This window comes from Xenopus tropicalis, chromosome 1 (genome assembly GCF_000004195.4).
Source record: "Xenopus tropicalis strain Nigerian chromosome 1, UCB_Xtro_10.0, whole genome shotgun sequence".
Taxonomy (NCBI): Eukaryota; Metazoa; Chordata; class Amphibia; order Anura; family Pipidae; genus Xenopus; species Xenopus tropicalis.
The window spans coordinates 109,525,405-109,535,058 of NC_030677.2; positions in this window are offsets into that span (position 1 = coordinate 109,525,405).

Below are 9,654 nucleotides of genomic sequence, written 5' to 3' on the forward strand. Positions count from 1 at the left end.
ATTGTGTTTGTATATGTGAAGTAGCACAAAATCCTGTGATTTTACGCTACTGCGAGAAGAGAAGTGAACTGCATGCTGTTAATTTTTCTGGTTATTTGATGTACTGTTTGTTACCCCACTCAAACTTGAAGGGAATATTAGCCCAAAAATACAATTTTGCCTAATGTTAGATAATGCATTAAAATGATTCAGATGGGAATTGTTTATACTTTATTCTTTAAGATAAAGCATGCTTTCTCTCCAGGATTATAACATCTTAACATAACTATATAAAGGAATGTTTTCAGTATAAATGTGGGTACAGTTAGAGTCTAAAGTGATCCCCAACCAGTGACTCAGAAGCAACATGTTGCTCACCACCCCCTTTGATGTTGCTCTCAGTCATCTCAAATTAGGTGCCCATTTTTAAATTTCTGGTTTGGATGCATGTTTTGGAAGCACAGAGACCCAGTTTTACTACAAGCAGATTCCCCAACAGGCTAGCAGTCCACATGGAGCTACCAAATAGCCAATCAAAGAACTTTTTCCATGCCCATGTGGCTCACCAATATTTTTTAGATCTGTGTGTGGCTCACAAGTAAATAAGGCTGAGGATCCCTGCACTAGAATATACTATGTCAATATCTTCAATAAATTCTGTGGAAAATTTACAATATACCCAAAGGCCTGTGTCATTTTACTGTAGCTGGTTCTATAGCTTCGATAAACAATTCAGTACAATCATAAAAAAATGAACAGAAGAATAAAGAACAGCACTATATTTCAATTAAAACAATCCAAGGACCAAACTATCAATGTTTCATTTAAGACAAATGATGTGTTATGCTAGAACTATGCAAAGAAAAAGCCTGGCTCAGTGTATGAGCTATTCTATTACTCACAAAGAATTCCTAAAATTTTGACAGCATATAAAATATAGAATGTTAGTTGCTGACTGATAAAATGACTATAAATCTACTTCTGGGCACAGAAGTTATTACAGAACTCTTGAGTTTTACTTTTGCTCTTTATTATACTTTCAGAAATCCATCATTGATCTATAGCTTGGCAATCCATCCCTTTTCGTTACCAGTTTATAATTCTTTTACTGTGTCACTGATGAAGATATGTCATTTCTGAACTTTATTTCTTTTTCATTTAAGCAATGTCCAGAGCAAACGCAAAACTTGAATCAAATTTAAAAGAAAATTTACCCATACCATGTTTCTTTTATCAGTGATTCAAATACAGTGTATAATAGAACCTTCATTTCTAAAGAAGTATATGTTAGAAACTTCCTGCCTCCTTTCCATCAATTTGTGCTTCAGTTTAAAGAACCAATTCAGACAGAGCTTGGGAGGATTATGCTATTTATCATAATTTGGTTCTAATTCCTCTTTACCCCAACTCTAAGGGGCTGATTTACTAAGACACGAATTCGAATCCGAATTGGAAAAATTCCGATTGGAAAACGAACATTTTGCGACTTTTTCGTATTTTTTGCGATTTTTTCGGCGACTTTACGACTTTTCGGAAATTATCGCAACTTTTTCGTTACCAATACGATTTGCGCGAAAAAACGCGAGTTTTTCGTAGCCATTCCGAAAGTTGCGCAAAATCTGGCGATTTTTTCGTAGCGTTAAAACATGCGCGAAACATTGCGCCTTATAAGTTAACGCTACGAAAAAGGCGCGACTTTTCGTGCAAGTTATAACGCTACGAAAAAGGCGCGACTTTTCGCGCATGTTTTAACGCTACGAAAAAATCGCGATTTTGCGCAACTTTCGGAATGGCTACGAAAAACTCGCGTTTTTTCGCGCAAATCGTATTGGTAACGAAAAAGTCCCGACAATTTTCCGAAAAAATCGCAAAATACCGATCATTACGAATAAAACGCAATCAGATGCATTCGGCCTGTTCGTGGGTTAGTAAATGTGCCCCTAAGTTTAAGGAATCTGCTGGAACTACTGGACTTCAACAGAGAAAGGACTTCCCTCAAGGAACTGAATGCATTGGGTCAATGGCAGATCATGTACAGGACCTGATATTTCACTGGTGGACTGAAAAAGCTGTGCTGAGCTGCTGGAGGGAAGTCACTGCTACCCTCCTGCTCTGTCAGCATAGGTTTAAAAATCTATAGGAGAACACTGGGCAGTGGTACTTATTGCAGATGCCAAATTACTCAAAAACCACTAAAATTAATGAAAAATTCGAAGGGTTTAGAACAGTGCTGTCCAACTGGCGGCCCGCGACCCCCCTCTGTGTGGCCCCCCACCTGTCTGGCTGCTTTGATGCCTTACCTTTGAGTAAGCATTAAATGGTATCAGTACTGAGATTAACTGGCCCCCTGCATGGTTCTCACCTCAGATTCAGGCTGTAATCCCTCTGTATTGTTTAAAAATGTAATCCCCTGTGTTTTTCACACCTTTTAATACCTGCATTGTTCACCCCCTGCAGTGTTCACAACTCAGGCTCAGCCTGTAATCACTCCCATTGTTCACTTCTTCACACCTCAGACATAGGTACTGTAGGCAGAGTATGGCACATACAGCCAGCATAGGTCAGGGAGGGTATGGCACACACAGTCAGGGTAGGGCAGGCAGAGTATGGCACATACAGGCAGGGTAGGGCAGGCAGAGTATGGCACACAGAGGCAGCATAGGGAAGGCAGAGTATGGCACACACAGGCAGGGTAGGGAAGGCAGAGTATGACACACAGAGGCAGCATAGGGAAGGCAGAGTATGGCACACAGAGGCAGGGTAGGACAGGCAGAGTATAGCACACACAGACAGCATAGGACAGGCAGAGTGCTGCCTGTGTGTGCCATACTCTGCTTGCCCTATGCTGCTTGTGGGAGGTGAACCTGGCAGGGGTTTGTTGTGGGAGTTTGTTAGCAGTTGGAAATAGCCATTAAATGGTCCCTAAGGTGTGTAATTATGTACTGGGGGTTGCTCTCCTATCCACAGGGGAGGAGGAGGCATATGGAATTTAAGGGTATATCTTAATATGACATGATTCTTTCACATATGAATGATGGTTGATATCCCCACAGTAAGGACCAAGCATTTGGGATTTTGCTGTGCTACCACCATTGTGATAAAATAGGTGTGGTTTGAAGTGGGTGTGGTTTCAAAAAGGGGAGTGGTCAAAACAGGCATTAGCGGCCCTCCACCATGTATGCTAGAGAAATTCCGGCCCTCGGCACTGTAGAAGTTGGACAGCACTGGTTTAGAAGATCACTCTGAACAAGTTTACAGACATTTTTGAATATTGTAGAAAATAACAGATTTTAAAAGCATATTTTCGTCTGTTGGTGGTTTTTATAGTTAATATAATAAGGCAATCACTTGATTAATGAGCAATCTCTGAATTGTCACTCATTTTTAGACCATAAAATGTATAATACGCAGAATTATCAATATTTGAATACGACTTTTTACCACTATGTTTTTTGCAGCAAAAAATCACAAATTCAAGTTTGCAAAACTCAAATTTCTAAGATTGAGCAAAAAAAACCCTTGAATTAAAAAAATGTGTAATTTTAAGGCTGGCTAGTTTACATGGAAGTTGCTAGGAGTTGTCAAAATTCAAGCTATTTTACAATTTGAGTTTTCCAGATTCATTTGAAGGGTGAAGGGTAGAATATGATTTTACTAGAGTTTGGTGTGTTTTCGACTTTTCTTTTTTTCTCAGATTTATTTTTTTATCAATTTGCCTTTTTTGGCTAACAGTAGATTATAAAATGCTTCAAATCTACTTACTCTGGGCATCAGGCATGGTATACTCTGAAGCAGGGACCTAAGTAGTAGCATGAGTTTTATAATCTATCAAATTAGCCAATAAAAGGTATTGCTTACTTTACATTTTCTAGTTGTGATCTATGGCTAAAACAGTACAACACTCTGCTACAATATTTTTTAACCAGTGTGTTGGCTTTTGGTACTTAACTGCTCTAAGAATACAGTTTAAATGGACAAGCTTCTGCATTATACTGATAACTGGTAACTTGCATGTCACACAGCACTTAGGGGGAGATTTATCAAGTTTTCTTTACATGTCAAAATGGCATACCTTCCAAAGTGAAATTACGTTGTATTTCTTTTAATTAATGAAAAGACGAGTTGTGTATGAATATTAGGGATGCACCGAACCCAGTTTTTCGGGTTCGACCAAACCCCTGAATCCATGTTAAGGGATTCGGGCGAATACCGAACAGAATCCTAATTAGCATATGGTAATTAGGATTTGGAAGGGTTAAATGTTCAAATTTTACACTTCCGTGTGGAGACATTAAAGCTGGCTACTCACGTGGCATTTTTCGATCTTTCGTACGACCATTGGTCGCACGTAAGAACCTTCCAACCCTCCACTGACGTTCAGGGCTGAATCGTCAGATATGGAGGTAGAAACAATAGGATTTCTACCTCCTTCTGCTGATTCAGCCCTGAAGGCAGGTTTTGCTCAGGCGCCTTCTATGGCGCCCAATCAAAATCTTCTAACCTGCCCGATCAGTGAGTCGAAATGAAGCAGCCTCCTGCGATATCGGTCGCCTCGCCGAGTTGCCATACACGCACCAAATGTCGTACAAAACGAGGTTTCGTACGATATTATCAGTGCGTGTATGGCCAGCTTAACCCTTCCAAATCCTAATTAGCATATGCTAATTCGGATTCGGTTCAGCCAGGACCATGGAATTAGTTGAAATTAGTTGTTGTGAATTGGATGGGAAAGACTGGGTCCACAGTTTTATACTGAGTTAATTTAATAAATAAATCCCTTCCTTCAATTAAGCTTGCTTATGAAACTCAGGGCTGTCTGGATAAAATTGAGAAGATATGGTCCCTTGGGTGAATATTTACTTCTCTGACAGAAATGATAACTCCTAAACTACTGTACCTCAAATTGTTATTTTATACATGACTCTGAACTTAAGTGTCCATGGTGTTTGCTGTTTTGGTATATCTCCCTACAGTATTTGTATTATTTGCCAAGACAGTGGAATGTACACCATACGCAGTCCATGTTCCTTCTTGTTTGTTTTATCTCTTGCTTTCCTTGTAATATGTAACTTGAAACTGCATAAATTAAAAAACTATTCTGCAGCTCTGAGGAGGTGAAAACCAAAGGACAAAAGTCAAAAAGTCAGGAAGCCAACAGAAATGTTTTGAGGCACAGTGAAAAATCAGAGTATCAGTGGTTTGAAATGAGTTTTCCCTGAGAAAAAAAAACAGAATGAAAATATACAGCGTGGAAAGACCAACTGTTTTCTTACCTTTGGGTAAGGTGTGCCCTAAAGTCATAAATATTTATGTGTGGATAGATCATTTTACAAGCTCTCGTGAGGCCCATATAAAAGTGAAAAAATGTGGTACAGCAGGGGTCCCCAACCTTTTATATGCGTGAGCCACATTCAAATGGAAAAAGTGTTGGGGAGCAACACAAGAATGAAAAAAGTTCCAGGGGTGCCAATAAGAGCTACGATTGGCTATTTGGTTGCTCCTATGTAGGCTGGCAGCCTATAAGAATGCTCGGTTTGACAGTGCTCTGAGTTTTTATGCAACCAAAACTTGCCACCAAGTCAGGAATTAAAATATAAGCACCTGCTTTGAGGCCACTTGGAGCAACTTCCAAGGGGTTGGGGAGCAACATGTTGCTTCTGAGCCACTGGTTGGGCAACACTGTGCTACAGAGATCAGCTCCTGTTTCTTTCTGCATACTTTTTAAGAGAAATTTCCAAGTAAATGTGATCCAGTGGTGCTCTACGTGAAGCATACCAAAAGGGACACTGAAGCTTACAGGGTGATAGGACTATTTATGGACATGATTTTAATTTACACTGACCAAACATGTGTTCCTCTTTTTGGGCACTATAGGTCCATATTTATGGACAGGTAGTTATGTATAAAACCATAAAAGGTTAATATGGGGGTAGAACAGCTTTTTAGATCTTTTGTTGCAAACTGACTTTCACACTTCATTTGTACTGCCATCAAATTGTTCAACATTCTATGCTTTTTAACTTTAGGAATATTTTTGTGGGTGAACCATTAGTTTACCTAGAAAAAAAAATATATTGTTTTGTCTAAATTTCTCATTTTTGTAATTCTAGTTTTGTAACAATGAAAACAATTTACAGGTATGTTTTTTGCAATACAGATAAATATATCAGAAACATATTTTATTATATATGAGATAATACAGTTAATTTGAAAAGGCTCATGTTTCTTCAGTTTGCAAAAAAGGCACTAACAGTAAGTTGACCCCAGAAAAACATCTATATTTTTTTTTGAAAAAGATACATTCTAAACATGCATTAAATTGGTAAATATGTCTTTCATTCTAATCCAAACTACCAAATTGCAAAGTTTTGCTAAAGTTAGCCATTTATTATTGAAATTTTTGAAACTTAACTCAATCTTATCTCCCACATATCTTTAGGTACAAAGATAAATCTTCATAAATAGGAATGCAGGGTTTTTCTGAATAGTTGGAAGCCCAGAATGCATAAGAGATTCCAAAGTAAACAGCAACAAATCATCATGGATGACCCTTTAGCTATTGCATTATATAGATTGTTAAATTCCCAGAGTAAGTTCACCCTAGAAAACATATTATTGAGAACTAACCATCCTCACAAAGTCAAAATGGTTAAATATGTCTTTCTTCTCCAAACTACAAAGGTTTGCTAAATTTAGCAGATCTTCTGAAAGTTCAGAAAAAAGTCTTAAAACTTACATTTTACTGCATCTTACTGTATCTCCCATATCCTCATGACATCGAACTTTATCATTTAACAATCTTATAAACAGAATGCGTTTGCATTACATCAGGTATGTAGAATAAGTTGGTTACTTATTAACCATAGATTGTAAATCTTTAGTGGAGGGCCCCTCCTTTTAAAATTATTTTAAGGTTTTGCTTTCTCTTTAGTGCATGGTGACAAATAAATATTGCCTTTTATCAATCCAATTGTATGATAGTTGTTTGCCTGATCCAGGGTTAGTACCTCTTATAGTTAGTATTGTGTGTTTATTCAGTATTTTTTGCAAGGGACATCCTGGATCAACCTATATTTGATAATCTAGAACAGTTCTCATTTTTGCCAGTGGCTTCTGCATGTGTCACAAGAGCTCCTAACATTAAGTTTACCTCAGAAAACAGCAGTATTCTCACATATGTGTAACATTGTTTTGTCCTACAGGGACCTGGCCAAATGTGGAGTATTAAAAGGGGTCTTCAAATAAAAGTCTAAGACCACTGCTTTAAAGACAGCATAAGTTAGTTTGGGAGGGGACAAACATACAATTTTTCAGTTGTCTGGTCTGGTGACCCAGAAAAAAAGGAACTGCAGAGTGGGGGAAAAATCTTGAGTCAACAGCCAGCCCTCATAAAGCTGGCTATAGTATTTCTCCAATGCATGGAATAGCCCATTATTTTTAGTAAAATTCAAATACTACATTTTACAGTAGAACCTTCTACCAACAGTCAACCATGGTAGCAGCATGTGATGTTTTCCTGCAGCATCTTGCTACTGGTGAAAGAGTCATATTTTCCTCTATAAAAGAAATTCCTGAAAAAGTTATTAACTCGTTAGCTTAAAGGAGAAGGAAAGTCAGTTTGGCATTTTACTGCTAATAAGAGTAGTCACATTAGTGCCACCTAGAATGCTATATTTATTCTGCAGTAAGCTTTACCATACCTGAATAAACAGCCCTAGAAGCCCCTCCCATTTATTTAAGATAGCAGCTGCCATTTTAGCTTGACCACTGTAGCTTCCTGCTGCAGCTCTAACCATTAGTAGCATAAACCACACATTCTTATAGGAGGGGGGAGCAGGAGAAGGGAGAGAGTTGCGCAGAGTCCAGCCCCAGGAATGAAGGCTTTTTCGGAGAGGAAGTCAGATACCAAAGTACATGTTTACAAAGGAGACAAGAAATCCTATGTTTCTTGATAGAGGACTCAGTGCAGCGTTTCTGTGAGTGCTTATGGCTATATTTACATAGCCCTTTCTGATAAATCTTACTTAGTTTTTACCTTTCCTTCCCCTTTAATGCACAACTAGGAGAAGTAGCTAGACTACCATCTTAAACATTTTTTTCCCTTTTTAACTAAGGAGATTGGGGAGATGAGATGCCATAAAGTGCAATCTTTGACAAGTTTCTATTTAAGATTACCATATGGCACTTACTACTAAAACAGCATATTTATGAAAATGGCTTATTTAGATGAAGCAGGGTTTTACACGAGCTATTTTATGTGGCATATATTTTTATAGTGACCTGCATTGTCCAGCATCACAATTTTCCTTTAATAAGGATGCCATATGTTGTTGTAAGTTGCAAAATTCAATAAATAAAAAAATGCAGTTAAACACAGCTTCGCAGTTATTAATTACTGATTCATGAAAAGGTGCACTTTACAGAAATATATGCACAAGGTACATGGGTGTCTACAGTCCAATAGTTGTGTAATCCTATGCACACACTGGGCATTTAAACTGTTAAGACCTGTCATTCATATTTATGACAGTTCATATTGGTACCTAATGGTGTGGGAAAATAAGGTGCTGTAAAGTTCAAGTTTTGTGGCAACCTTCAAAAACAAAAAAATCATAAAAATGAGTAACTTGATAAAAGCTTTGCAGTTTGGTAGAAACAATTGTGTCCATTTTGGATTCATCAGAATGTTCCAAAAATATTGTTCCTAGTGTAAACCTACTCTAATAGAAATTTTTGGTCTTGCAACCTATAGTATGCAGATTTCTAGAGCGGTACTTTGAATTTAGTAGTGAAATCACATTTTTGTTAAAAGGAGACATATCGTATAAAAATTAAGAATGTACCAGTGAATTATACTCCTCTAAATATAAAAGGATTGTGCCTAAAAAATGTTGGGTTTCAGACTGATTTATTGAGAAATTCCACTAGTCCCACTTCCTGCTGGCTGAATTCTCTGGATGTGCAGGGGAGCCGGCGGCACTCAGCACACTGCACTGTAGCATAGGAACCAATCAGCAGCTAGGCTGACTTGATAGGGAACTGAAGCCTGTCTTTCCTTGTGTTAGTGCAAGGCTGCGATTGGCTAGTGCCCCTCCTGCTGGGCTTCTGGCAGCAACTGTTAGGACATGCCCAACCTTCATTTGAAACAGGGAGTAGAGAGCTCCAATAAAGGGGCCATTTTTACAGATAGGATTAATTTTTAGAACAAAGTGAAACCAGCACCATATATTATTCATAATTGCCTACAAAATTAGGGTTTTTCCCATTTATCCAATATGTCTCCTTAAAAAGAGCCCTACATCTTGTTATAGAAGTTACATTACACAAAAGCTTTATAAACCTACTTGTCCTGAAAAATGAAATTAAGTTTTATATAGGAGAACTGCAAAGTCTTGAAATGGAAATGCCCCTAAAGAGCACAAAAAATGTTCATAAAACAGCTGGCACTGTGCAAATAAAATACAAAATTCTGCCGTCTGGTTAAAAATAATAAAATTGAAATTTGTTGTTGCTTGCCGGTTTTCTGCTGCAACAACTTTTGTCACTGGGAAACATTCATTTCCCATCAGTTTTCTTTTATTGTTTTCTGCACATAGTGGTACACATAATGTGAATACAAAGAAACTACTACACAGAGGTACATTAGAGTCTCCTTTGCTATTTTGGGCTGCCTAT